Here is a 27,460-nt window from a genome sequence, read left to right as displayed (position 1 = left end):
TGGGTTCATGTGAGTACTTGATGTATGTTTTGGTGATCAACTTGCGGGTTCGTGACATTGGGAACCTATGCACAGGGGTTGGCACACGTTTTGACTCTTTGGTAGAAACTTTGGGGCACTCTTTGAAGTTCTATGTGTTGGTTGAATAGATGATTCTGAGATTGTGTGATGCATATCGTATAATCATACCCACGGATACTTGAGGTGACAATGGAGTATCTAGGTGACATTAGGGTCTTGGTTGATATGTATCTTAAGGTGTTATTCTAGTACGAACTCTATGATAGATCGATCAGAAAGAATAACTTTGTGGTGGTTTCGTACCCGACAATAATCTCTTCGTTTGTTCCCGCTATTAGTGACTTTGGAGTGACTCTTTGTTGCATGTTGAGGGCTAGTTATATGATCCAATTATGTTATCATTGTTGAGAGAACTTGACTAGTGAAAGTATGAACCCTAGGCCTTGTTTCCACGCATTGCAATACCGTCCGTGCTCACTTTTACCATTTGTTACCTTGTTGTTTTTGTAATTTCAGATTACAAAAACCTATATCTACCATCCATATTGCACTTGTATCACCATCTCTTCGCCGAACTAGTGCACCTATAGAACTTACCATTGTATTAGGTGTGTTGGGGACACAAGAGACTCTTTGTTATTTGGTTGCAGGGTTGCTTGAGAGAGACCATCTTCATCCTACGCCTCCCGCGGATTGATAAACCTTAGGTCACCCACTTGAGGGAAAATTGCTACTGTCCTACAACCCTCTGCACTTGGAGGCCCAATAACGTCTACAATGAGAAGGTTGCGTAGTAGACATCAAGAGCCCCGAACTTGGGTACATCGTGCGTCTTGCTTGCTAGTTACCAATCTCGTTCCCAGAGCCCGCCGGTGTCCTTTCGGCTCCAACCACTCTCGATAAGCCTACCTATGGCATATGTCATGAGGAAACAACGACAAGTACCACTTCCACTCCGACGATTTCTGTCGAAACCATCTCTGTGAGCTCTGCCCTTGTCAATCCTTCTCTGCACGAGTACATTTCTCGCATCAACTCCTGGACTCCGCTCATCACCGAACAGGCGTCTGTCGTCGTGTCGGGACACATGCGTACCACTCCTCGGAGGAGAATGCACCCGACGACGATCATCAGATGATAACGGGGAACGAACTGGTTTCGCCCCTAGTCTCTGTGTTGATTCTCTTGGTACCCCCCGTCTCTGCGACGCTGAGGTGATCCTGGACTGTAAACTGAACGAACTGTATCTGCTCTGGGTGATATACTGTGCAACCTATTGAGCGACTGTGATAAAGCTGAGTTTTGTTGTTGCGCTGCTTGAAGCAAAGTACAAAACTGCTCTAAGCCTCTACCAGCCTCTGAGTTTGATGGCTGAATAGAATCTGCTATTAAAGCGGCGGCTGCACCATTTAGTACCGGAGTACGATATACCTCAATGTTGTCATGTCGCCCACTCGAGAAGAGTTGTCATTGATGCCGGCTAGAAGTTGAATGACGACGTGCGTGTCCAGTCGACGGTTCTCCGACCTCATGTTCGCTGCGACCGAACCCGAGCGGGCTCTCCATAGAACTCGTCATGAAGACCTCCGTTGCTGGATTGTAGTTCTCGCACTCGGAAGGGACATCAGACTGATCTGACGCTGAGTGGATCGGGCTTCGGAGAGGTTCAGCAAGCTCGATGGCAGCGACCTGCGACGATGGTGGAAATGACGCCTAGCGAGCCATTGTGTGCTTCATCCATCGCTGAAGTCGTGAGCGACCGAATCGCTTGTGATGACGAACAGCGGAGCGAACGGTCAACAACAGAGTCAATGGTTGCCGAAGGAGTACACCGTAGGAGCTTCCACGAAAGTGCGTCGCCTCGCGGATCGGGAGCGCCTCGATGTCGAGAAGCACCTCTTGAAGCCATGTCGAGTCATCGGCAACAAAGATGAGCGCGCCGAAATGGATCTCGTCACCCAAAAATGAATCGCAGCCGGAAGACATGACGGAGAGTGAAGATTGCAAACTTGTCAGAAGTCGCTTAGACGCCTGCCCCAAGGTGGGCGCCAACTATCGTGGGAATGAACCTAATAATAGAGGAGTAGGGTACGAAAGGAGAGGGCAGAGTCCTAGCTACGACAAGCTTGTACGCAAGATGTATGAGTTCAGGCCCCCTCTCGTAGAGGTAACAACCCTACGTCTCAGTGCTCAGGAGCTCTTGCGGTATGGAATATGTGTTATAGGGGGTGCGAACCCTTGTGCTAGAGGCGAGGGGTGGCTTATATAGAGTGCACTACCCCTCATCCAGGCTCCAACATCTAAGGGTTTGATCAATAGAGTTTAAAGGTGTACGTTATTGATAACGTATGTATGTAATCAATGCTATTCATGATGATCAGCCGAATGCTCGCCTGTTGGCTTCCCTGGAGTGGCTTCTGGTCTTCCACGTCGACTGGTTTCTTCCGAGTGAAAGTTGGTTGTCGAGTAAAGGGAAACATCTTCCAAGTGACTTCTAACCGAGTGACTTTAGACGCCATGGCTATCCAGTCAAAATCTTCTTCATGACCATCAAGTCTTTAACTAGGTACCCTTGGGTAGGACGTCTAGGTCAAGCATGTGACTCTACCCTAAGTATCCCCATCAGTATCCAGGACGCCGAGCAGGATCCTCGAGCATATGGGATGAATCCCACCTTGCGCTCCACGTCGGGCGAGTCATCGGGCGTGGCCACGGTCAGTATCAGACCTGTGTGCCGCCAGCGCGTGGGGGTGGGATGAAGGAGTGGTGCAATAGTGTAGGGCAGGCGGGAGCCGGAGGCGTTGCATCTTGCTGGTAAGGCACGCATCACCCTTCCCTATTGTTGTCGGCCTGCCGCGGCAAGTGAGGAGCGAGAGTGTTGTGGTCGGTGTAGATTTTTTTTTCCTTTTTTTGGTCCCATGGCTGTAGAATTTCAATTTCTGCACCTTTTTAATTTATTTTTTCTTAAGACGTGTAACATGTGAACTCAGGTTTTTAAGACAAAACTAACAATTGTAGAATCTTGGTTAGACTTTATTTTTTAGCCGAATCTTGGTTAGATTTTAGGAGAATAAGAGCGTCGGTTTGGCATAGTGACCATAGTGATTCGTGGATAAGCTTGCATATGAAATGGATATGAACAAAGACATGGATTTTCAAGGGCCAAAAATGTACAAAAATATTTCTGTCTTTTCTCACACACGAACCCGTCGTAATATGGAGCTGGGGCTATGTGTCTAACTAAAAAAATAATATCTTTGTTCGGTCTCGGTTTAAAAAACAATATCCTTGTTTTGCTTGATCTAGATGTATGTTTTTTTCCATTTATGCATGTTGTATATGATAATATACTTAAATTATATTTGTGTATATATTTTTTATTTTTATGGAACATGTGAGGGACATATGCGCAAGTGTGTAAAATTTGATAGATGTAGCAAATTGCCTTTTTTTATCAAATTGCCTTTTTATCAATTTGCATTGCAAGTGTAGTGGGTTTTAAATATTACCAGATTGTGCATGTGTTTTTTTCCTCTCTATGTGTAAAATTTTAACATGTAATATGTTTATATAACTCCATGAAAATATTTCGATGGGTATGAATAAAGACATGAAATTTTGAAGGGCGGAAAATGTACACAAATATTTCAACCTTTTTCCCACACACAAACATGTCGTAATATGGAGCTAGGGCTATGTGTCTAACTCAAAAAATTATCTTTGTTCAGTTTGAGTTTAAAAAAAGTTTTCCTTGTTTTGCTTATTCTAGATGTATGCCTTTTTCCATTTTATGCATGTTGCATATGATAATATACTTAAATTATATTTGTGTATATATACTTTATTTTTGCGGAATATGTGAAGGGACATCTATACTACTAATAAAAAATCAAACGTAAACTTCACTAGGTACACACACCTATTACCCCACAAAAACAAACATCAATCACCACCATACTATTAGACAACAAATAAAAATCTAACGGTCTTCCACCATCCACGCAGCACCACCGTGTGCATTTACCAATTAAAGTAAGACTGACCGTGCTCCACCTCCTCCTCAAAGGAAAATGAACGCCTGGTCAATTAGGAAACTGTAATCACGAGTGCCTATCTAATCCCACAAAATCAGCCTCCTCCTCCCCCTCCCCGTCCGCCCCCTCCCCCCCCTCCCCGTCCGCCTCCTCCTCCTCCCCTCCCCTGGCCTGCAGCGTCCCCGCCGCCGCCGGCCCACCGCCCCACCCCACTGTTCCAACGTTGCCCAGCATCCCCGCCGCCGCCGGCCCCTGCGCCCGCCCCGCGCATCCATCCCCGCCGCCGCCGGCCCCTGCGCCCGCCCCGCGCATCCATCCCCACCGTCGGCGTCGGATTGGCAAGCAGGGTGAACTGAGTCCGGCTCTAGGTGAAAGTAGGCGAGGCGGAGGTGCAGGGCCTAGCCGACCGGGGCCGAAGGAGGCGAGATGGAGGTGCGGGGAGCCGTCCAAGGAATAAGCAAGCGACGCAAGGCGGAGGTGCAACGAGCCGGTAGGCAGCTTCGACGCACCCGACGGAGCCATGCCAGCTGGGAGCTTGGGCAACGCAGGTGCTGCTCCGGCTCGACGCGCCGGAGATATGCCGCCTCGCGCGGCTCAACCACGCGTTCCGCGGCGCTGCGGGGGGCAGACTTCGTGTGGGAGGCCAAGCTGTCGAAGAACTACCGCCACCTCATCGGTACGTAGAGGGCGGGGGCGAGGAGGGCAGGCGCCGGCGCCACCGGGCCGGCACCAAGGAGATCTACGCGAGGCTCTCCAGGCCTGTCTCTTTTGACGACGGCACCAAGGTCAGATATTCTTCTACATAAATATAGGTCCCTTTCCATGTGCTTGTCTATGAATTTTTTTCGCAAGGCAAACAAGACCCCTCATGAGCTTGTCTATATGATTTTGGCCAATTAGTTTTGTGCTTGAATCATTGTTATTTACTGAGTCTAATGTCTTAATCCACATATCTGTTTATCCTAGCCAAATATTGACATATGAGTTGTTTCATAGTTAATTAGTGCAACAATACGTCACAAATTGGAGCCCGAATGCCTGATTTAATTATTCTCTGAAATTTGAAACAATTTCAGCACCGAAAACTATCTTGGTTCCCTTTTTTATCTTCAGGGGCTAGGACTATTTTTAGTGCTAAATGGCTTATATTTTGTGTGCTTTGTAATTGCAGGAATTTTGGCTAGAGAAGAGCAAAGGTAGGGTTTGTATGGCGCTATCCTCCAAAGCTCTGGTCATAACTGCCATCGATGACAGGAGATATTGGACGCACATGCCGACCACAGAATCAATCTCAAGCTCAGTCTTTTCAAGCTCCCTGGCTATGTTTTCTTTCAAAGATCTACGCGAGGCTCTCCAGGCCTGTCTCTTTCGATGATGGCACCAAGGTCAGATATTCTTCTACATAAATATAGGTCCCTTTCCATGTGCTTGTCTATGAATTTTTTTGGCAACGCAAACAAGACCCCTCATGAGCTTGTCTATATGATTTTGGCCAATTAGTTTTGTGCTTGAATCATTGTTATTTACCGAGTTTGATGTCTTAATCCACATATCTGTTTATCCTAGCCAAATATTGACATCTGAGTCGTTTCAGAGTTAATTAGTGCAACAATACGTCACAAATTGGAGCCTGAATGCCTGATTTAATTATTCTCTGAAATTTGAAACAATTTCAGCACCGAAAACTATCTTGGTTCCCTTTTTTATCTTCAAGGGCTAGGACTATTTTTAGTGCTAAATGGCTTATATTTTGTGTGCTTTGTAATTGCAGGAATTTTGGCTAGAGAAGAGCAAAGGTAGGGTTTGTATGGCGCTATCCTCCAAAGCTCTGGTCATAACTGCCATCGATGACAGGAGATATTGGACGCACATGCCGACCACAGAATCAATCTCAAGCTCAGTCTTTTCAAGCTCCCTGGCTATGTTTTCTTTTAGTAGCAACAACTTACTACTATTGGTCAGTCTTCTCGAATCCCCAGAACAAGAATCTTCATGTTGCAGTGGTTCAGTAAGGACATTGGCAAGGGAGCCAATGCGATCACCGTCAAGTTGACCTAACTTAATGGGGATTTCATCGTTGTAAGCCCGGACCTCTGCCCCAGGGATATCTTTATTGGACACTGTGACTGTATTTCCCGTCAGTTCACAGGATTTATCTTCACGCACTGCAGTTAAACGTGAAGGTAGCAGTCAGTTTTCAAGACATTTGATGTGCAGGTCTCTCCTGGCTCACTTCCATTAATAAACATGAAAAAAGTATCCTGACGGTAGCATGACAAAATGAAGATGTCGAGGACCAGCGGGATTAATGTCTATTAGGGGATGGAACGGACACTGTTTACATCCACATCCCCGATTGATTCATGGAATGGCGCCATGCTTCCTATCCTTACTGAGAAAGTTGTCGTGAGTTCTGCTTACCAAACTTGCACTGATGAGATCCAATCTTATGTGATGTTCTTTATTTTAAATTCACTGATTTCAATTTTAATGGACTAAATCTACTTGTGCCAATAGTAGTCCATTTAAACATTAAAAAAATGTATTCCAAGGGTCCATGATATGTTCCAGCCTTAATCTATTCTTACAAGTTACAATCTAGAAGGTCCTTAGTCCGGTGATCTGTATATGAATATGTTAAATTATTTATGTAATTTCACTCATAGGCAAGCCTTGTTCTTGGATCAATGGACAAAAAGGCACACTTAAGGGCATCATTTGAAATTGTTGCATAATTGTTAAGATTCAACAAGTTTCGGCTTGACTCCACATTAATCTCAGGTTCTATATTTCCTTTGATAGGTTTAGTATCCTCCTTTGAAGATATTGGCAGAGATGATGGCATGGAATTTGCGCGGTCTGTGAAGTTGCCAAGCTCTTCCGGTTGCTTGGGTTTAATTTGGTTCCCCCTGTTTTTCTACCAAGGAAGGTGACGACCTCTCCCCCCCCCCTATGTTCAAGTTATTCATTAGAGAATAAATCTGGGAGCAGAATCATATGTGTAAGTATTTCATATTTCATTAGGGAAAATATATTGCTTGTACTCTGGCATGTTTGTAGGCACGTATCTAAAGACTTGACCCTTTTGATAGATGTAATGAGAGGAGAATCACCCTGATGTATATATATTTCCAGAGCCGGGTGTCACTCCCATATCGCCGACCCGCACCTGACGTTGCAAAGGTGAGTGTGTAATGTCAAACGAACTTTCAGATCACATGCCCTCTTTGTTGTATTCACTGCAGCTTACATGTATGGATTCCCGCTGCCAGTTCGGTTCCTCATCTTTGTTGCCAGCTTATTAGCCATTTATTTAATATCAGGTACGAGCTTTAAGGCGTGATAATTAACTCTGCATCTTAGTCGGTTAATCTCCGTCGGAACATTGTCATACCTGAAGTTGAAGGTTTGCACTGTATATATTTCTGCTGCTTCATGCACATTAGAGATTTTGTAGTGGAATTTGAGAATAACAGAACCAGAGATGATAATTTTGTGGTTAGTGAAACTCAGTGTATGTTTTCATCTGCTATGATATGATGGTGATTGATCATTGTATGTACTAAGGCTTTCTCACTACAGGTTCAAGTCCGTCGTCCGAATGGTACAACTATCCATGCGTTCTTGGGGTTATGGGATGAAAAAATGGAAATTGCTATTGTCACGGCATTCAATAGACGATATGTCTACCCTGTGGATACATGTGACACTCTAGATCTGACCGAGACATAGATAAGTTTAATCTGTTTGCTGATGGCCGTGACTTCACGACACTTTGATGAGCATAAAACACAATGATCCTCATTTCAAAGAACACTCGTAACAATCCTAAGATTATCTTACATGTTAACAAAAAAGCTGCTACTGAACATTTCGAGGAACTATGATTTATGTGTACAAGCAAGAAGCAACATGCATGTCATTGAATTTTCTCTGTTTTCCCCTTGTATGATAGAGTGCTCACTAGCCAAAGGTGTGGAAATAAATTATGTACTACCAGCTTAGTAATTTGTATTTTCTCTCAACATGTAACTTATGTGGCTATGTGTTGCTCAAAACTAAGTATTCTACTATCTCATGATAATCTTTCGTGTGCTGCAAACCTTTTTCTAAGATTACACGTATCTCATGTTAATCTTTCGTGTGTTGTAAACCTTTTTTCTAAGATTATACGTGCGTTGCACGTGCACGATTACTAGTATGCGCAAATGTGTAAAATTTGGTAGATGTAGCAAATTGCCTTTTTCTATCAAATTATTTTTTTATTAATTTGCATTGCAAGTGTAATCGAATGGAGGAAGTACTAGATTGTGCATGTGTTTTTTTTCCTCTACGTGTAAAATTTTAATGGGCATTATACAAGTAAGAAAACAAGTCAAAAGGTTATTGGGGCATTTTAATGGGCATTATACAAGTAAAAAAACAATGTCAAAAGTTTATTGGGGCATTCCGAGAATTGAACTCAGGACCTCTGGCACCCTAAGCAAGAATCATACCACTAGACCAAATTATATTTGTGTATATATCTTTTATTTTTGCGGAATATGTGAGGGACATATGTGCAAACGTGTAAAGTTTGATAGCTCTAACGAATTGCCTTCTTCTACCAAATTTGATAGATGTAGCAAATTGCATTTTCCTATCAAATTGCTTTTTTTATTAATTTGCATTGCAAGTGTAGTGAATCTTAAATATTATTTATTTTTATTCATTTATGCGACAAATTTAATAGATGTAGCAATTTTCCTTTTTCTACCAAATTGCTTTTTTATTAACTTGCATTGCTAGTGTAGTGAATTTTAAATATTATTTATTTTTATTCAATTATGTGACAAGTAATTTCGGACGGAGGAAATACTAAATTGTGTATGTGTTTTTCCTCTACTTTTAGAGATTTGAATGGGTATTATACTAGTAATAAAACAATGTCAAATAGTTATTGGGTTTCTATAAAATTGTTTTTTTATTTGTTTTTATTCATTTACGCGAAAAGTAATTTTGGACGGAGGAAGTACTAAATTGTGTATGTGTTTTTCCTCTACTTTTAGAGATTTGAATGGGCATTATACTAAGTAATAAAACAATGTCAAATAGTTATTGGATTTCTATCAAATTGCTTTTTATTAATTTGCATGGCAAGTCTAGTGAATTCTAAATATTATTTGTTTTAATTTATTTATGTGACAAATTTGATAGATGTAGCAAATTGCTTTTTTCTATCAAATTACTTTTTTTAAATAATTTGCATTGCTAGTATAGCCAATTATAAATATATATTTTTCCATTTGTGAAAATAGTAGATTGTGCATGTGTTTTTACCTCTACGTGTAAAGATTTTAATGGGCATTATACTAGTGAGAAAACAATGCCCAAAAAGTTACTAGGGCATTTATGTGACAAATTTGATAGATGTAGCAAATTGCCTTTTTCTATCAAATTACTTTTTTACTAATTTGCATTGCTAGTATAGTCAATTTTAAATATTATTGAATTTTTTTAATCTAAAGCGTGTGCACGCGTGCGTTCCCGTGTGGCGGGCTCGTGGGCGGGATTCCCGCTTCCGTCGCTATCCCGCTTACAGTATTTTGCTACAAGGCCATATAGGATTGATACTTGTGGATCACATGTGCTTCTCGTGCACTGCAAGTGCTCAGCAAGCATGTGTTGTTAGTACGCTATAGTGCTTTGCAATAGTAGACCTCATAACGTTTTTCGCTAGAGTGTCCGCTGATAGTGATGCTTTTTTGCGCAGAAGCTTGTTGTGCTTTTGCAACTAGCACACATCTTCTATTTACAGAATAATGTTGATTGCATTGTTATGTTATTAAAAATTCAACTGGGTATAAACAACACGGCAAGCTTCATGACAACTTAACACAATTAATCTGGTAGGCAAGCACAATATATAATTCTAGCAATTGGGTGTAATTTTTTTTGACAACTAGTAAATATTAAAATGACAATTACAACAAAGCATTTGTGACAAAGTGGATTTTATAAGCAATGAAAAGCTTTATGAGACAACATGGCAACTAGGTAGCATTAAAATGACAAGCACATCAAAAAGATTGTGGCAAGTGGATTTATAAGCATTTGCAAGCTTTATAAGACTACGTGGCAACTAGGTAGCACTAAAAATGACAAGCACAATTTTTTTGTGACAACTGGATTTAATGTGGGGACCCCGACTTACGAGTCGAGATCGTCGAATGATCGTGCTCAGTGATCCCAGAGATCAATGCTCACTAAACACACAAAAACTGAATGATAAGAGTCTTACATCCATACATACCGTTTGATACAATAAACGACCACTGTGGTCGAGTCTTACATATATAGGGCCTTAAGGCAAACACACCAAACTGGACCCATAGCGGAAATATTGGTTGAAAGTGTGAACCCATGCCATCAGCCTAACCTACATGCATTTTGACTGGGAAGCGTCCTAGCTCGCAAGTGCGTCACCGAGTTACTCTTCACCATATCCTGCTCTTTTATACCTGGTCGATGAAATAACCAGTGGCAAGCCAATGAGTACTTTTGATTGTACTAGCAAACAAACCATGACATGAACAATGGAAGTGAAGGATAACAATAACACGCATCTTTGGTGGAATTTCTCTTGGTGGCATGATCATGAATATGCATCAAATTAAAGAATTACTTTTGAAGAACAGGTTACATATATCAATATAACTGTCGAGGGCTGAACCACCCGGGTTCACCCTATATGCCAAGTCACCGAACTTGGTCATGTCATTACTTCCATAACAACTCCTTTTTATCACCACTCACACACACTTGGTTTATGCGGAAACAACTGGACATAGTTTAAGCAGGATTACCCAACTGTCCTTGACCGTGGACACGGCTATTCAAATAGTTTTACACTCTGCAGAGGTAGTACGATGGACCCACGAGATCCGGAAAACTTACGTGTCATCCACGACTTGCGGTATATAACATACCCGAGGTAAGTACCCGATTGATGCCTTTCCCCTGACGATACTAGACAAGAGGTCCACTTGATTGGTACCCAGCCCACATGTTGTACGTCTTAAGAGCACCGACTCTAGACAGTACCAACCATGCGGGGACCAACGGTGTGCCTGGAACTCATAAAAATGGCATAGTCGTCCTACCTGACATGACCCCATCACGAGAGTGACCATACATCACTCCCGCCACTAGTAATGTGGCTCTTTGCTAGCACTGGCCAGAGTAATTAACATAGCCCCGTCCCATAAGGGGTAACGTGGTCGTACTGGTAAGGTTGGGACGATCGACACATCATAAATCTAATCCCATTTCCGAAACCATACTTACTCAAATACCCGGTGCACCACTTCACCAAAAGTGGCCACCTAACTCATCATCACCCTCGGGCATTAGTGGCACCCGACGGGGTTTCATAAACCTTTGTCTTATGCCAACAACATGCTCATGCTTGTTTACTCTATCATTTCTTATCAACATTATACTAGCATGATCCTCAAAAGGGGTAGGATCAAGCTCAATGCATGTGCTCCGGAGGAGCCATCAGTAACATCATATCGGATGATTTACTGACACTTATGATCATATGCAATGGAAATACTTGCTATTTTAACATGCAATATAACATATGCTCAGTCATGGTCAAAGGGTTGCTTGCCTTTGCTCACATGTCTCCTCGGGATCTTCGAGGTCTTCTGCTCCAACTCCGAGTACTCCGTCTACCCGTTAATTGAAGCTTGCTATAGGAGGTTTGGATCATCAGGGATTTCTGGATGGAGGAAAGGAGGAGTAGGCGATTCTTTATGAAGCCCACAGAAGATATTATGATCCAAATGAGTGGAGGCACTCATTTAACAGAGAAAAATCTTAGAAATATTCAGGAAGTTGTTTCACTGGATTTGGAGTTGAAATGAATATTCTAGGAATTTCCTAATATGGAATAAATAGAAATAGGGAGCTATTTATTTAATGCAACAGAACAAAGCCTAACAAAAATGTTAACCAAGGTTCTAAAAATAGGGCATGATATTAGAAGGCTCTGGAATTTGGAATCACTCCATTTGAAGCTGATTTGAGTCCTCTAGGATTTTTACAAGTGGGGCCAAATATAATCTGATTTGGATTTAAATAGATACTCCACAGGAAGTTGCTCTGGAAAAATGTACCATGCACATATTTGGATAGGTTTTGAATTTAGGAACCTCTAGAAATTTGAATCATTAGAATCGAAGCTAAAATGAATTTATAATGGATTTTTGAAGTTATGCAAAAACAGGAAAAGAGAAAAGGAGCTCATCCTTCGGGGCTAACTAGCACCGAGGCGCTAGATAGGCCTTCGGGCCGGCCCAGCAGCTCGGTCCGGCCAGGGAGGAGGCCACGCCGAAGGCGCTTTCTGGGAAGTACGCCTTCACAACGGGGAGGCGACAAAAGGGGAAATCGTTTCCACTTAACCACGCGGGCCCGAGGCTCGTCTCTGTGACGGTGGGTCCCACCGGCTCTCTCTCTCCTCTCTCCCTGCTTCTTCTTCTTCCTCACGACGGCAGGGAGCAACAACAGAGGGAGGGGAAGCCGCGCCGGCCCCAGTGCCTCCGGCCATCCCCAGCCGAGGCGAGCGCACCGACGGGCTCAGTGGACCTAGCCACACTCGTTCCCCTGCTCGGCACCTGCAGGGGAGGGCCACAAGGGCGCCGACGACGAGGCTGCCGGAAGGCCGTCGGCCCTCTCTGGTTCGCCACCAGGGGCAAAGGGAGGGAGCTGGAGGTGCAGGGGAGGAGTTGCGGTGGTATGGGGGAACTCCGGCAGGGGCGGAAGGAGGCGAGGGGAGGCTCTGGGCACGCCAGCCCATGCGGAGGCCGGAGCTCTGCCCCGCGGCCATGGGGGAGAGGAGAGAGCCCGAGAGGAGAGGGGGCTCGAGGGGCTTCATAGAAGAAGACGAGGAGGGTCTCACGGAGCCAGAGAGGCTCGGGGGTGAGGAGATAAGAGAGGGGAAGGCCGAGAGAGCTCGAGAGCTCTCTGGAGCTCTCGGTGCATGGTTGCCACGCACCCCAAGAGGAGCTTGGAGGCTAGCTGATGGTGGGGAGTGGTTTGAACAGTCAAAATGAGGCTCTCAGACATAATGAGACATGCTGGTTCGGCTAGAAGTGGTCTGGAGGAAGGAGACAAAGTGCAGAGCACCATTTCTGCACTCTAGGGTGGTGGTCACCATGGCCACCTGTGCCTACATGGTCCTATTGACCAGTCAAACATGTCCAACACTTAAGGCACACATGCAGGAAGGTAACTCTGGAGTTTGGCTGCTAGTGGAGTTGGTTTGAATGGACTTTGACTGAGGTTAAGTTTGTAGCAGCAAACTTAGAGCTAAATAAAGTGGGTCTCAAATGGGGAGTATTGGGGAAACATGATGTCTGGCGGTGCTACCTATGCAAGAACTACAACACTGCCAAGTTTGGGCTCAAGAAATGAAGGGTAGCTTGTACTTGGTGTACAAAGCCATATCTCAGCCAAAAATGAACTTGTAGATGTGCTGCTCATTTTCTCCACATGAGCATGCCATCTCTTGGTTTGGAATGAAGCATTGGCATACTAGAGATGCTCTGGAAAGAATTGGGGGCTTTGGGTTAAGCAGATGTATGGGAAGAGAGGTAAAACAATGCTGCCAAGGGTGAAAATGAGAGGTAGTTACAAAGGGTCTCTCTCCAATAATTGACCAATGGCCATGGGAATGTTACTGGAGGTAAAATGTAAGTAGAGATAGTTGCGATAGAAAGTTGAGCTCAAGGGTAAAAGTGGAAGGGGTCAAAGAAGCCAATTTAGTGAGTGCACACAAGGTGTTTGATCCGTGGTTAGGCCATCAGTTAAATTCCAATGGCTATGAAACTTAACAGGATCAAATGATAGATGAAAATAAGCTTTTACACCAAATTTGGGATTTGCTGGAGAAGTTTTCCAATGTAGACTTGGAAAACCCATGAAATGGGCAGAAAATGGCTTTCTGCTTACAAAACTATTCAAATCAATTGCCATAATTAAATATTTGGTGTGGGGACATTATTTGAGCATTAAGGTATGCACAAAAAGTTTGGAGTCAATTGGAGAAACTTTATAATGTAAAGTTCCCTAGTCAGAAATCAACAGAGAGGGTTTTGAGGGTCTTAGGACAAGTTCTTCTATTCTCCTTGATGCACTACTTGGTGTGGATGCATTATTGGAGTAACAGAACATGTCCACCAAATTTAAGCACAATTGGAGAAACTTTACAATGTAGAGTTGCTCAAATTTGATTATGGACAAATAGGGTTTTAGAGTAATAAGGGGTGTCAAATCAACTGGGATTGAGATGAAACTTGGCAAGATCATCCAAAATATCACACGTGACATGCTAGAATCTTACTGAAATTTATTGAGAATATATCTTATAGAAATATTCCAAAAGCTTGAAATAGGAAACAAGGGTTTTGAAGGGGTTTGCCCACCAATTTAAACATGACCATGTGTTGAAACTCATATATATGAAATATATATGTCCACTGAGTTTTCCTAAATTTTCTCAAATATTTTAAAAGCAATAAAAATAACTTTCCTTCATAAGAGGTCACTTATAGCCTCATATGAAGGCTTTTAAATAAAATGGTAAAATAACTTTTTAAAATAATAACATTTTGGTTTTGGGAAGTCATTTTGATAATGGATTTTAAATAAAATAATTAGTGCAAAATAAATTTCCTAATTTGAGGACTTGTAGTACAAATCCCATCTCACAGGTTTTGAAAGCTTAATTCAAAGAAATGCCTTTTTTGTGACAATAGTATTTGGTAAAAATAATTTCTGGTCCTAAACACATGGCATGATCATTAGGCAAAGTTTGGATCAAGGAAGTGTGGCTGGAGAGTAAGAGGAAATTGTTGGAAATATGCCCTAGAGGCAATAATAATTAGTTATTATTATATTTCTTTGTTCATGATAATCGTTTATTATCCATGCTATAATTGTATTGATTGGAAACACAATACTTGTGTGGATACATAGACAAGACACTGTCCCTAGTACGCCTCTAGTTGACTAGCTCGTTGATCAAAGATGGTCAAGGTTTCCTGGCCATAGGCAAGTGTTGTTACTTGATAACGGGATCACATCATTAGGTGAATCATGTGATGGACTAGACCCAAACTAATAGACGTAGCATGTTGATCGTGTCATTTTGTTGCTACTGTTTTCTGCGTGTCAAGTATTTGTTCCTATGACCATGAGATCATATAACTCACTGACACCGGAGGAATGCTTTGTGTGTATCAAACGTTGCAACGTAACTAGGTGACTATAAAGATGCTCTACAGGTATCTCCGAAGGTGTTCGTTGAGTTAGTATGGATCGAGACTGGGATTTGTCACTCCGTATGACGGAGAGGTATCTCGGGGCCCACTCGGTAATACAACATCACACACAAGCCTTGCAAGCAATGTGACTTAGTGTAAGTTGCGAGATCTTGTATTACGGAACGAGTAAAGAGACTTGCCGGTAACGAGATTGAAAATAGGTATGCGGATACTGACGATCAAATCTCGGGCAAGTAACATACCGAAGGAGAAAGGGAATGACATACGGGATTATATGAATCCTTGGCACTGAGGTTCAAACGATAAGATCTTCGTAGAATATGTAGGATCCAATATGGGCATCCAGGTCCCGCTATTGGATATTGACCGAGGAGTCACTCGGGTCATGTCTACATAGTTCTCGAACCCGCAGGGTCTGCACACTTAAGGTTCGACGTTGTTTTATGCGTATTTGAGTTATATGGTTGGTTACCGAATGTTGTTTGGAGTCCCGGATGAGATCACGGACGTCACGAGGGTTTCCGGAATGGTCCGGAAACGAAGATTGATATATAGGATGACCTCATTTGGTTACCGGAAGGTTTTCGTGCATTACCGGAAAAGTTTCGGGCTCATCGGTAGTGTACTCGGAGTGTCGGGAGGGGTGCCGGGGACCATCAAGAGGGGTGTCACGCCCCAAGGGGTCTCATGGGCTATGGGAAGAGATAAACCAGCCCCTAGTGGGCTGGAATAAGTTCCCACTAAGGCCCATAAGGTTTGAGAAGGAAAAAACACAAGGTGGAAAGAGTTTCCAAGTGCGAAGGTGGAATCCTACTCCAAGTAGGATTGGAGTAGGACTCCTCCACCTCCAATTTCGGCCAAACCTTTAGGTTTTGAGGCTGCCTCCTCCCCTCCCTCCCTCCTATATATAGTGGGGTTTTAGGGCTGATTTGAGACAACTTTGCCACGGCAGCCCGAGCACATATCTCCAGGGTTTTACCCCTAGATCGCGTTTCTGCGGAGCTCGAGCGGAGCCCTGCTGAGACAAGATCATCACCAACCTTCGGAGCGCCGTCACGCTGTCGGAGAACTCTTCTACCTCTCCATCTCTCTTGCTGGATCAAGAAGGCCGAGATCATCGTCGAGCTGTACGTGTGCTGAACGCGAAGGTGCCGTCCGTTCGGCACTAGATCGTGGGACTGATCGCGGGACGGTTCGGGGGGGGGCTGATCGAGGGACGTGAGGACGTTCCACTACATCAACCACGTTCACTAACGCTTCCGCTGTACGGTCTACAAGGGTACGTAGATCACACATCCCCTCTCGTAGATGGACATCACCATGATAGGTCTTCGTGCGCGTAGGAAATTTTTTGTTTCCCATGCGACGTTCCCCAACAGTGGCATCATGAGCTAGGTTCATGCGTAGATGTCTTCTCAAGTAGAACACAAAAGTTTTTGTGGGCGGGATGTGCATTTTGCTGCCCTCCTTAGTCTTTTCTTGATTCCGCGGTATTGTTGGATCAAAGCGGCTCGGACTGACATTACTCGTACGCTTACGAGAGATTGGTTTCATCGCTACGAGTAACTCCGTTGCTCAAAGATGATCGGCGAGTGTCGGTTTCTCCAACTTTAGTTGAATCGGAATTGACCGAGGAGGTCCTTGGATGAGGTTAAATAGCAATTCATATATCTCCGTTGTGGTGTTTGCGTAAGTAAGATGCGATCCTACTAGATACCCATGGTCACCACGTAAAACATGCAACAACAATTAGAGGGCGTCTAACTTGTTTTTGCAGGGTATGCTTGTGATGTGATATGGCCAACGATGTGATGTGATATATTGGATGTATGAGATGATCATGTTGTAATAGGAAATATCGACTTGCACGTCGATGGTACGGCAACCGGCAAGAGCCATAGGGTTGTCTTTAAACTAACGTTTGTGCTTGCAAATGTGTTTACTATATTGCTATGATGTAGCTTTAGTAGTAATAGCATGAGTAGCACGACAACCCCGACGGCGACACGTTGATGGATATCATGATGATGGAGATCATGGTGTGACGCCGGTGACAAGAAGATCGTGTCGGTGCTTTGGTGATGGAGATCAAGAAGCACATGATGATGGCCATATCATGTCACTTATGAATTGCATGTGATGTTAATCCTTTATGCACCTTATCTTGCTTAGAACGACGGTAGCATTATGAGGTGATCTCTCACTAAAATTTCAAGACGAAATTGTGTTCTCCCCGACTGTGCACTGTTGCGACAATTCTTCGTTTCGAGACACCACGTGATGATCGGGTGTGATAGACTCAACGTTCACATACAACGGGTGCAAAACAGTTGCACACGCGGAACACTCGGGTTAAGCTTGACGAGCCTAGCATGTGCAGACATGGCCTCGGAACACATGAGACCTAAAGGTCGAGCATGAATCGTATAGTTGATATGATTAGCATAGAGATGCTTACCACTGAAACTATTCTAGACTCACGTGATGATCGGACTTGAGATAGTGGATTTGGATCATGTACCACTCAAATGACTAGAGAGATGTACTTTTTGAGTGGGAGTTCTTAAGTAATATGATTAATTGAACTAATTGTCATGAATATAGTCTAATGGTCTTTGCGAATTACGATGGAGCTCGCGCTATAGCTCTACTGTTTTTATATGCTCCTAGAGAAAATTTAGTTGAAAGTTGATGGTAGCAAACTTTGCAGACTGAGTCTGTAAAGCCGAGGACTGTCCTCGTTGCTACGCAGAAGGCTTATGTCCTTAATGCACCACTCGGTGTGCTGCACCTCGAGCGTCGTCTGTGGATGTTGTAAACATCCGACATACACGTTTCTGATGACTACACGATAGTTCAGTGCAAAATACTTAATGGCTTAGAAGCAAGGCGCCGAAGATGTTTTGAAACGTCACGGAACATAAGTGATGTTCTAAAGAGATGAAATTGTGATTTCATGCTTGTGCCCTTGTTAAGAGGTACGAGACCTCCGACAAGATTCTTTGTCCACAAGGTAAAGGAGAAAAGCTCAATCGTTGAGCGTGTGCTCAGATTGTCTGAGTACGACAATCGCTTGAATCAAGTGGGAGTTAATCTTCCAGATGAGATAGTGATGGTTCTCAAAAGTCACTGCCACCAAGCTGTGAGAGCTTCGTGATGAACTATAACATATCAAGGATAGATACAATGATCCTTGAGCGATTCGCGATGTTTGACACTGCGAGGGTAGAAATCAAGAAGGAGCATCAATAGTTGATGGTTAGTAAAACCACTAAGTTTCGAGAAAGGCAAGGGCTAGAAGGGATACTTCGTGAAATGGCAAAGCAGTTGCTGCACTAATGAAGAGACCCCAGATTAAACCCAAGCCCGGGACTAAGTGCTTCTGTTATGAGGGGAACGGTCACTGAGGCGGAGCAACTCTAGATACTTGGTAGATAAGAATGTTGGCAAAAGTCGAAAGAAGTATATTTGATATACATGATGTTGATGTGTACTTTACTAGTACTCCTAGTAGCACGAGGGTATTGGATACCGGTTCGGTTGCTAAGTGATTAGTAACACGAAATGAAAGCTACGACATAAACAGAGACTAGCTAAAGGCGAGGTGACGATACGTGTTGGAAGTGTTTCCAAGGTTGATATGATCAAACGTCGCACGCTCCCTCTACCATCGAGATTGGTGTTAAACCTAAATAATTGTTATTTGGTGCTTGCGTTAAGCATGAACATGATTGGATCGTGTTTATTGCAATACGATTATTCATTTAAATAGAGTAATGGTTACTCTATTTGCTTGAATAATCACCTTCAATGGTTTATTGAATCTCGATCGTAGTGTTACACATGTTCATGATATTGGTGCCAAAAGATACGAGGTAATGATGATAGTACCACTTACTTGTGGCACTGCCGCTTGAGCCATGTTGGTATAAATTGCATGAAGAGGCTCCATGCTGATGGATCTTTATACTCACTTGATTTTGAATCACTAGTGACATGCAAATCATACCACATGAGCAAAGCCTTGTTTTCATTGAGATGAAACAAGATAGTAACTTGTTGGAAGTGATACATTTTGATGTATGCAGTCCAATGGGTGCTGAGGCACGCAGTGGATATCATTATGTTCTTACTTCAATGACGATTTGAGTAGATACAAGAATATTTACTTAATGAATCACAAGTCTGAAATATTGAAAATTTTAATTCTGTTTCGGAGTGAAGTTCGTCGTAACAAGAGGATAAACGGTCTACGATATGATCATATAAATGAATATATGAGTTACGAGTTTTGGTACGTAGTTAAGACAATGTGGAAATTGTTTCGCAGTTCATGCCACCTGGAACATCATAGTGTGATGATGTGTCTGAACATCATAGCCACGCACTATTTGGTATGGTGCATGCTATGATGTCTCTTATCGAATTACCACTATCATTTATGGGTTATGCATTAGAGACAACCGCATTCACTTTAAATAGGGCACCGCGTATTTCCGTTGAGATGACACAGTATAGACTGAGGTTTAGAGAAATCTAAACTGTCATTTCTTGAAAGTTTGGGGCTTCGACACTTATGTGAAAAAGTTTCAGTCTGATAAGCTCGAACCCAAAGCGGATAAATGCATCTTCATAGGATATCCAAAACAGTTGGGTACATCTCCTATCTCAGATCCGAAAGCAAAGTGTTTGTTTCTAGAAATGGATCCTTTTCTCGAGGAAAGGTTTCTCTCGAAAGAATTGAGTGGGAGGGTGGTAGAACTTGATGAGGTTATTGAACCATCACTTCAACCAGTGTGTAGCAGGGCGCAGGAAGTTGTTCCTGTGGCGCCTACACCAATTGAAGTGAAAGCTGATGATGGTGATCATCGAGCATCGGATCAAGTTACTACAAACCTCGTAGGTTGACAAGGTCGCGTACTACTGCAGAGTGGTATGGTAACCCTGTCTTGGAGGTCATGTTGTTGAGCAACAGTGAACCTACAAGTTATGAAGAAAGCAATGGTGGGCCTGGATTCCGACAAATGGCTGGAGGCCATGAAATTTGAGAGAGGATCCATGTATGAAAACAAAGTGTAGACTTTGGAAGAACTACTTGATGGTCATAGGACTATTGAGTAAAGATGGATCTCTAAAAGGAAGACAGACGATGATGGTGATAAGTCACTATTAAGAAAAGCTCGACTTGTCGCAAAGATGTTTCCGACAAGATCAAACAGTTGACTATGATGAGACTTTCTCACTCGTAGCGATGCTAAAAGTCTGTTAGAATTATGTTAGTTTTTGCTGCATTATTTATGAAATATTGCACATAGGATGTCAAAACATTGTTTCCTCGACGGTTTTCTTGAGCAAACATTGTATGTGATACAACCAGGAGGTTTTGTCGATCCTAAAGATACTAGCAAGTATGCAAGCTCCAGCGATCCTTCAATGGACTGGTGCAAGCATCTCGGAGTTGGAATATACACTTTGGTGAGATGATCAAAGATTTTGGGTTTGTACAAGGTTTATGAGAAACTTGTATTTCCAAAGAAGTGAGTGGGAGATTTCTGATAAGTATATGTGGTTGACATATTGTTGATCAGAAGTAATGTAGAATTTCTGTAAAGCATACAAGGTTGTTTGAAAGGAGTTTTCAAAGGAATACCTGGATTGCGCTACTTGAACGTTGAGCATCAAAGATCTATGAAGATAGATCGAAAGCGCTTAATAGAAGTTTCAACAAGATGCATGCCTTGACAAGTTTTTGAAGGAATTCGAAATAGATCAGCAAAGAAGGAGTTCTTGACTGTGTTGTAAGGTGTGAATTTGAGTAAGACTCAAAACCCGACCACGGCAGAATAAAGAGAATAGACGAAGGTCGTCTTCTATGCCTTAGCCATAGACTCTAGAGTATGCCATGCTGAGTACCGCACCTGATGTGTGCCTTGCAGCAAGTCTGTTAAGAGGTACACAGAGTGATCCAGGATTGAATCACTGATCAACGATCAAAGTTATCCTTACTAACTAAATAGACTAAGGAATTTTTCTCGATTATGGAGGTGGTTAAAGAGTTCGTCGTAAAGGGTTACGTCGACGCAAGCTTTAAAACTAATGTGAATAACTATGAGTAGTGAAACGGATTCGTATAGTAGAGTAGATATTTGGAGCATTTGCGAATAGCACGTGTTAGCAACATCTATAAGATGACATAAAGATTTTTATAGAACGCACGGATCTGAAAGTTTCAGAACCGTTGACTAAAACCTCTCTCACGAGCAAGACGTGATCAGACCCCAGAACTATATGGGTGTTGGATTCGTTGAAATCACATGGTGATGTGAACTAGATTATTGACTTTAGTGCAAGTGGGAGACTGTTGGAAATATGCCCTAGAGGCAATAATAATTAGTTATTATTATATTTGTTTGTTCATGATAATCGTTTATTATCCATGCTATAATTGTATTGATTGGAAACACAATACTTGTGTGGATACATAGACAAAACACTGTCCCTAGTACGCCTCTAGTTGACTAGCTCGTTGATCAAAGATGGTCAAGGTTTCCTGGCCATAGGCAAGTGTTGTTACTTGATAACGGGATCACATCATTAGGTGAATCATGTGATGGACTAGACCCAAACTAATAGACGTAGCATGTTGATCGTGTCATTTTGTTGCTACTGTTTTCTGCGTGTCAAGTATTTGTTCCTATGACCATGAGATCATATAACTCACTGACACCGGAGGAATGCTTTGTGTGTATCAAAAGTCGCAACGTAACTGGGTGACTATAAAGATGCTCTACAGGTATCTCCGAAGGTGTTCGTTGAGTTAGTATGGATCGAGACTGGGATTTGTCACTCCGTATGACGGAGAGGTATCTCGGGGCCCACTCGGTAATACAACATCACACACAAGCCTTGCAAGCAATGTGACTTAGTGTAAGTTGCGAGATCTTGTATTACGGAACGAGTAAAGAGACTTGCCGGTAAACGAGATTGAAAATAGGTATGCGGATACTGACGATCAAATCTCGGGCAAGTAACATACCGAAGGAGAAAGGGAATGACATACGGGATTATATGAATCCTTGGCATTGAGGTTCAAACGATAAGATCTTCGTAGAATATGTAGGATCCAATATGGGCATCCAGGTCCCGCTATTGGATATTGACCGAGGAGTCACTCGGGTCATGTCTACATAGTTCTCGAACCCGCAGGGTCTGCACACTTAAGGTTCGACGTTGTTTTATGCGTATTTGAGTTATATGGTTGGTTACCGAATGTTGTTTGGAGTCCCGGATGAGATCACGGACGTCACGAGGGTTTCCGGAATGGTCCGGAAACGAAGATTGATATATAGGATGACCTCATTTGGTTACCGGAAGGTTTTCGTGCATTACCGGAAAAGTTTCGGGCTCATCGGTAGTGTACTCAGAGTGTCGGGAGGGGTGCCGGGGACCATCAGGAGGGGTGTCACGCCCCAAGGGGTCTCATGGGCTATGGGAAGAGATAAACCAGCCCCTAGTGGGCTGGAATAAGTTCCCACTAAGGCCCATAAGGTTTGAGAAGGAAAAAACACAAGGTGGAAAGTGTTTCCAAGTGGGAAGGTGGAATCCTACTCCAAGTAGGATTGGAGTAGGACTCCTCCACCTCCAATTTCGGCCAAACCTTTAGGTTTTGAGGCTGCCTCCTCCCCTCCCTCCCTCCTATATATAGTGGGGTTTTAGGGCTGATTTGAGACAACTTTGCCACGACAGCCCGACCACATATCTCCACGGTTTTACCTCTAGATCGCGTTTCTGCGGAGCTCGGGCGGAGCCGTGCTGAGACGAGATCATCACCAACCTCTGGAGCGCTGTCACGCTGTCGGAGAACTATTCTACCTCTCCGTCTCTCTTGCTGGATCAAGAAGGCCGAGATCATCGTCGAGCTGTACGTGTGCTGAACGCGGAGGTGTCGTCCATTCGGCACTAGATCGTGGGACTGATCGCGGGACGGTTCGCGGGGCGGATCGAGGGATGTGAGGACGTTCCACTACATCAACCGCGTTCACTAACGCTTACGCTGTACGGTCTACAAGGGTACGTAGATCACACATCCCCTCTCGTAGATGGACATCACCATGATAGGTCTTCGTGCGCGTAGGAAATTTTTTGTTTCCGTTGCGACGTTCCCCAACAGAAATTATATAAAATCAAACAGAGGCATACAAGCAAGCAAGCAGGCAATGGTCACTTCAAGCATCACAAGCATTCACAATTTTTTTGGTCCTAGTTTTTGAAATAAGTTAATTAAGGACAGTAAAACTCAGCCTAATCCCAGCCCTCTCACGACCTCAACGATTTGGGACGTCGGGTCTCGTGATTCAGTGATCCTAAGCCGTTTGATTGCTGTCTTATATCTCGTAGTTGATCGCTACGTGGACTGGCGGTCCTGGGGGTGGCTAGTCCCATGGAAAAATCGGTGCACCGTGATGAATTGGGCCTCCCTCCCGTACAAAGCCCATCTAGCGCAATTGGATCTTCAGCGTCAGTAGCCCGGTACACTCTCGACTCCTAGACCTAGGTTTAGATGAGTCGTCTCTGCTGTCATCGCCACAACCATCGACTGCAGCGGCGCCTCCTCCCAGTTCGCCCATGGCCTCGTGCATCTCGTCGCCGTCTGCGAGCTGCTCATCGTGTAGCCTTTCCCACAGGTCGAAGATGCCGCGCCTTCCGACCCTGGCCTCCTTTCCGCGTGATCCACATGCCACAGCCGCTACACCCCCTCTAGCACCGCACTCCTCCCTCCTCCACCCTCATCCCTCATCAGTCGGTGCCGCTGCCATCATTCCGCCTCCCTCCTCTCTATCTAACACCCACGACGACCACGCCGCCGGGAGGAAGTCGTTGTCTGCGGCGTCATGTCGCTGCTGTGGTGGTCAGGGGTAAGGGCGGCCGCCATAGCGAACCAGGGGAACATAGGAGCAGCTGTCGCGGTTGGACACCTCCCCGATCCGACGTGGTCGCAAAAGCCTCTTTGCATCCTCCGCAATCCGGATCTGGACCTCGATGGGGAAACATGCAAAGAGAGAGAGATGAACCGGCGTACTGTTGCCCTGCTCGTCTTCTCCTCGGCATTGTCTTGCCCATCCAGTCGCATTGATAATCTTCTTCAGGCTTCTGCATAGACTTCTTAAGGGCTACATGTACCCACGCCCGGTATTAATTTGAGGTGATGCCTGCCTCCCCATTTGCCTAGCTTCTCAAACCTGACGGGCTACATGTTTTAATTGTAGAGTGATAGATGTATCCCGTCAACGTTGTGGAGCTAGGTGCATTAGGCATTTAGGATCAAGCATTCAAGTCAATCTACTGGTAAGCACCAAAAATCAACTTCTGCTCCTTCGTTCATTTTTCCAATCATACTGCATGCATCCATTAGTTTGCACACGGAATTTGTAGCCCATTTACATGCTTATGCGTTTGCACATTTAACTCATAGGAACACAATTATTCTTTGCAAACTGGACTACTAATTTCTTATAATGTTTTGCTATTTTTTCTTCTCTCTTATTACATCGCACTTGTTTCTGCAATGACATGTTACAGTTTGGATGTGGCAACTGCACGATTTCACTTTTGGGCAGTTTTATCAAGTAGGAATATTATGGCAATTCATAATGCATTTTTTTTCAGAATTTTTAGGAGAGCCGAATAATTGGAGCAGTTAACAGGGATGTTTAATCTTTATGTTTGTAGCATGATTTCATTATGCAAAAACTATACCTCATCTAGAGAGAAACAACACTTCTGATTGTAGCTTCCTGACAATTCCAACGTTGCAGCAGTAGCAAAAAGAAGAGATAAGAGATAATATTCGTACAAAGCATTCTAATGTTTGTAATATCAAGTAAAAAGGGAGGTATGCCACACTATTTTTGTGGTGTAACATACTATTAGAAGATTGTAATATTTTATTAAAGTTTGGACTGTAATCCTAACATGCACATGGAACACTGCAGGTTATGTACTACTTGGCTTTCATGGTCCATTTTGCCAATTCATTTATGTACTCATTGGTCGGAACAAGTATCCAAACATGTATTCTAAAGCTTAAGACACAGTACCCTATTCTGTGTTCAGGACTTGGGGACAAATGCCGATGCATATTTGTTTTGACATATCGATTTCATGTGCTTCATGTAACATGCATTTCCCGAAGGTCATATTGACTAGCATATGTGTGCTTTCAGTTGTTCGTTTGCTGTTTTTGGCCAATTTCAGGGGGTTGAGAAGCTCTGAAACTTTTTTTAAAAGGGATGAGCTACAAGACAATAAACTCAATCTGTCTTTATATCTTACCACACATCAAAAAATGACTTTAACTGTCATTTATAAAAAGAGATTTAGACTAATATCTCCGGTAAATCCTTGACCTCAAGTTGCCTATGATGCAGTGTAACTATCATTAGGAGTCACTTAAGGAGGTATAAGCTAGGTTATTTCGTGGAAAGTGCTACTTTGATAGTTTGATTAGAAAAAATAGATGTAATATCATTGTATAGTTAGGCTTCCCTTACAAACATATACACATGCACGTGTTCCATTTCCATTTTAAATATCGTCGTTAGTTTCTTATATGTGTTTCCTATTGCTTTTTCCCAGTTAGGAAACTATCACATGGTAAATCTTGCATTGTTTGTCACTTTTTGCAGTTCAATTATATTAAACTTAATATGCACTTAACCATATTATCTCCATATATTGAAAACTATCTGAAAACATGGTTTGATTTTATGTGATTATACAACTATTTCAGTTGTTCCTACTATTGTCTGTACAATCACTCCTTACTACAGTCAATATATTATTTATGTGTTTCCTTCTACTTTGTAAGTGAATGATGTTTCCGACCGAGACTTCACCCTGAAGATCGTTAATCCCAATGTTTATGAATGAATAAAAAGGAGGAAATTCTTGCTTTCTTTACTCTTGAACAAAGAATTAGGTACCAACTTGTCGTCGAGCAATCTTGGGACATACTCCCTCCCTCCCATAATATAAGATGTTATTACAACCAACTTAGATGGAGAAACAATGATCGATTTTGATTGTGATGGTGTTGATGCTGGTGATGGAGTGGTGGTATGTACAGGGCACTAAACTTCGAGAAAAGGCTGCACAGATTTTTTTGGGGCATGTAACACACTAATTTCAGTTTGTTTCATATTATTTGTTGTGCTAAAGCTTGTATCAAATGATGATGTTGTGTTTTGTAAATGATTTTCTTCAGATTTATTTCATATACACCATCTGAAATCATCACGTTTGTGTTGTTCATATTCTATTACAAAGATTATCATATAGCTTTCCCAAATATTTATATCCTTCTTTCAAAATGAAATGAGTGGGTGCACTATTATCCATGTTTTTTACATAAGTTCACAAATGCTCATTTTATCGATGAAATGGACGGGCGCGGCAACGCGCGCCATCTATGTTCTAGTTAGTCAGGAAAGCTAAACAGAGGGTGTTACATTTAAAAACACCAACAAGCATTGTACGAAACAACATTGAAACATGGCAATTAAGTTATTTCTCTCAGGCAAGTAAGTGATTAATAATATGACAAGTGAGTAAAACAATGTGGCAAGTACGGACATGAAAAAAGTTGTCGAAACATATCAATATGAGATATAGTTTTAAAGAACTTGTCGCGAGAAAATGACCGATGAAAATGAATCATCGATCGAATTAATAATTTTGTAGATAATTTTTTTTAAATTTCAAATATTAAAAAGAATTTTAATGATATTATTGCATGCATGTACGATGAAAATGAATCATCGATCGAATTAATAATCATCGATCGAATTAATAATTTTGTAGATAATTTTTTTTAAATTTCAAATATTAAAAAGAATTTTAATGATATGCATGTACGATGAAACGAGGAAGAATTATCATAGCAATACATAAGCCCATTACGCCGCTACCTAGCAAGAAACAATGCCCAAAAATTTATCGGGGGCATTCCGAGAATTGAACTCGGGACCTCTCGCACCCTAAGCGAGAATCATACCACTAGACCAAATGCCCTTGTGT

General features: G+C 42.8%; 1 non-coding gene and 1 pseudogene across 1 annotated transcript; one reads left to right on the top strand and one right to left on the bottom strand.

The window, feature by feature from the left end:
- The first annotated feature begins 4,481 nt into the window (after positions 1 to 4,481).
- Positions 4,482 to 5,343, top strand: LOC123396569 (annotated as a pseudogene).
- A 22,039-nt stretch (positions 5,344 to 27,382) lies between these two features.
- Positions 27,383 to 27,454, bottom strand: TRNAP-AGG. Its single transcript has one exon. It is a non-coding gene; the product is annotated as a tRNA-Pro (tRNA).
- Positions 27,455 to 27,460: the final 6 nt, after the last annotated feature.

This window comes from Hordeum vulgare, chromosome 5H (assembly GCF_904849725.1).
Source record: "Hordeum vulgare subsp. vulgare chromosome 5H, MorexV3_pseudomolecules_assembly, whole genome shotgun sequence".
Lineage (NCBI taxonomy): Eukaryota > Viridiplantae > Streptophyta > Magnoliopsida > Poales > Poaceae > Hordeum > Hordeum vulgare.
Note: the sequence above shows the minus strand (reverse complement) of the source record. Positions and strands in the feature narration are given on the sequence as shown.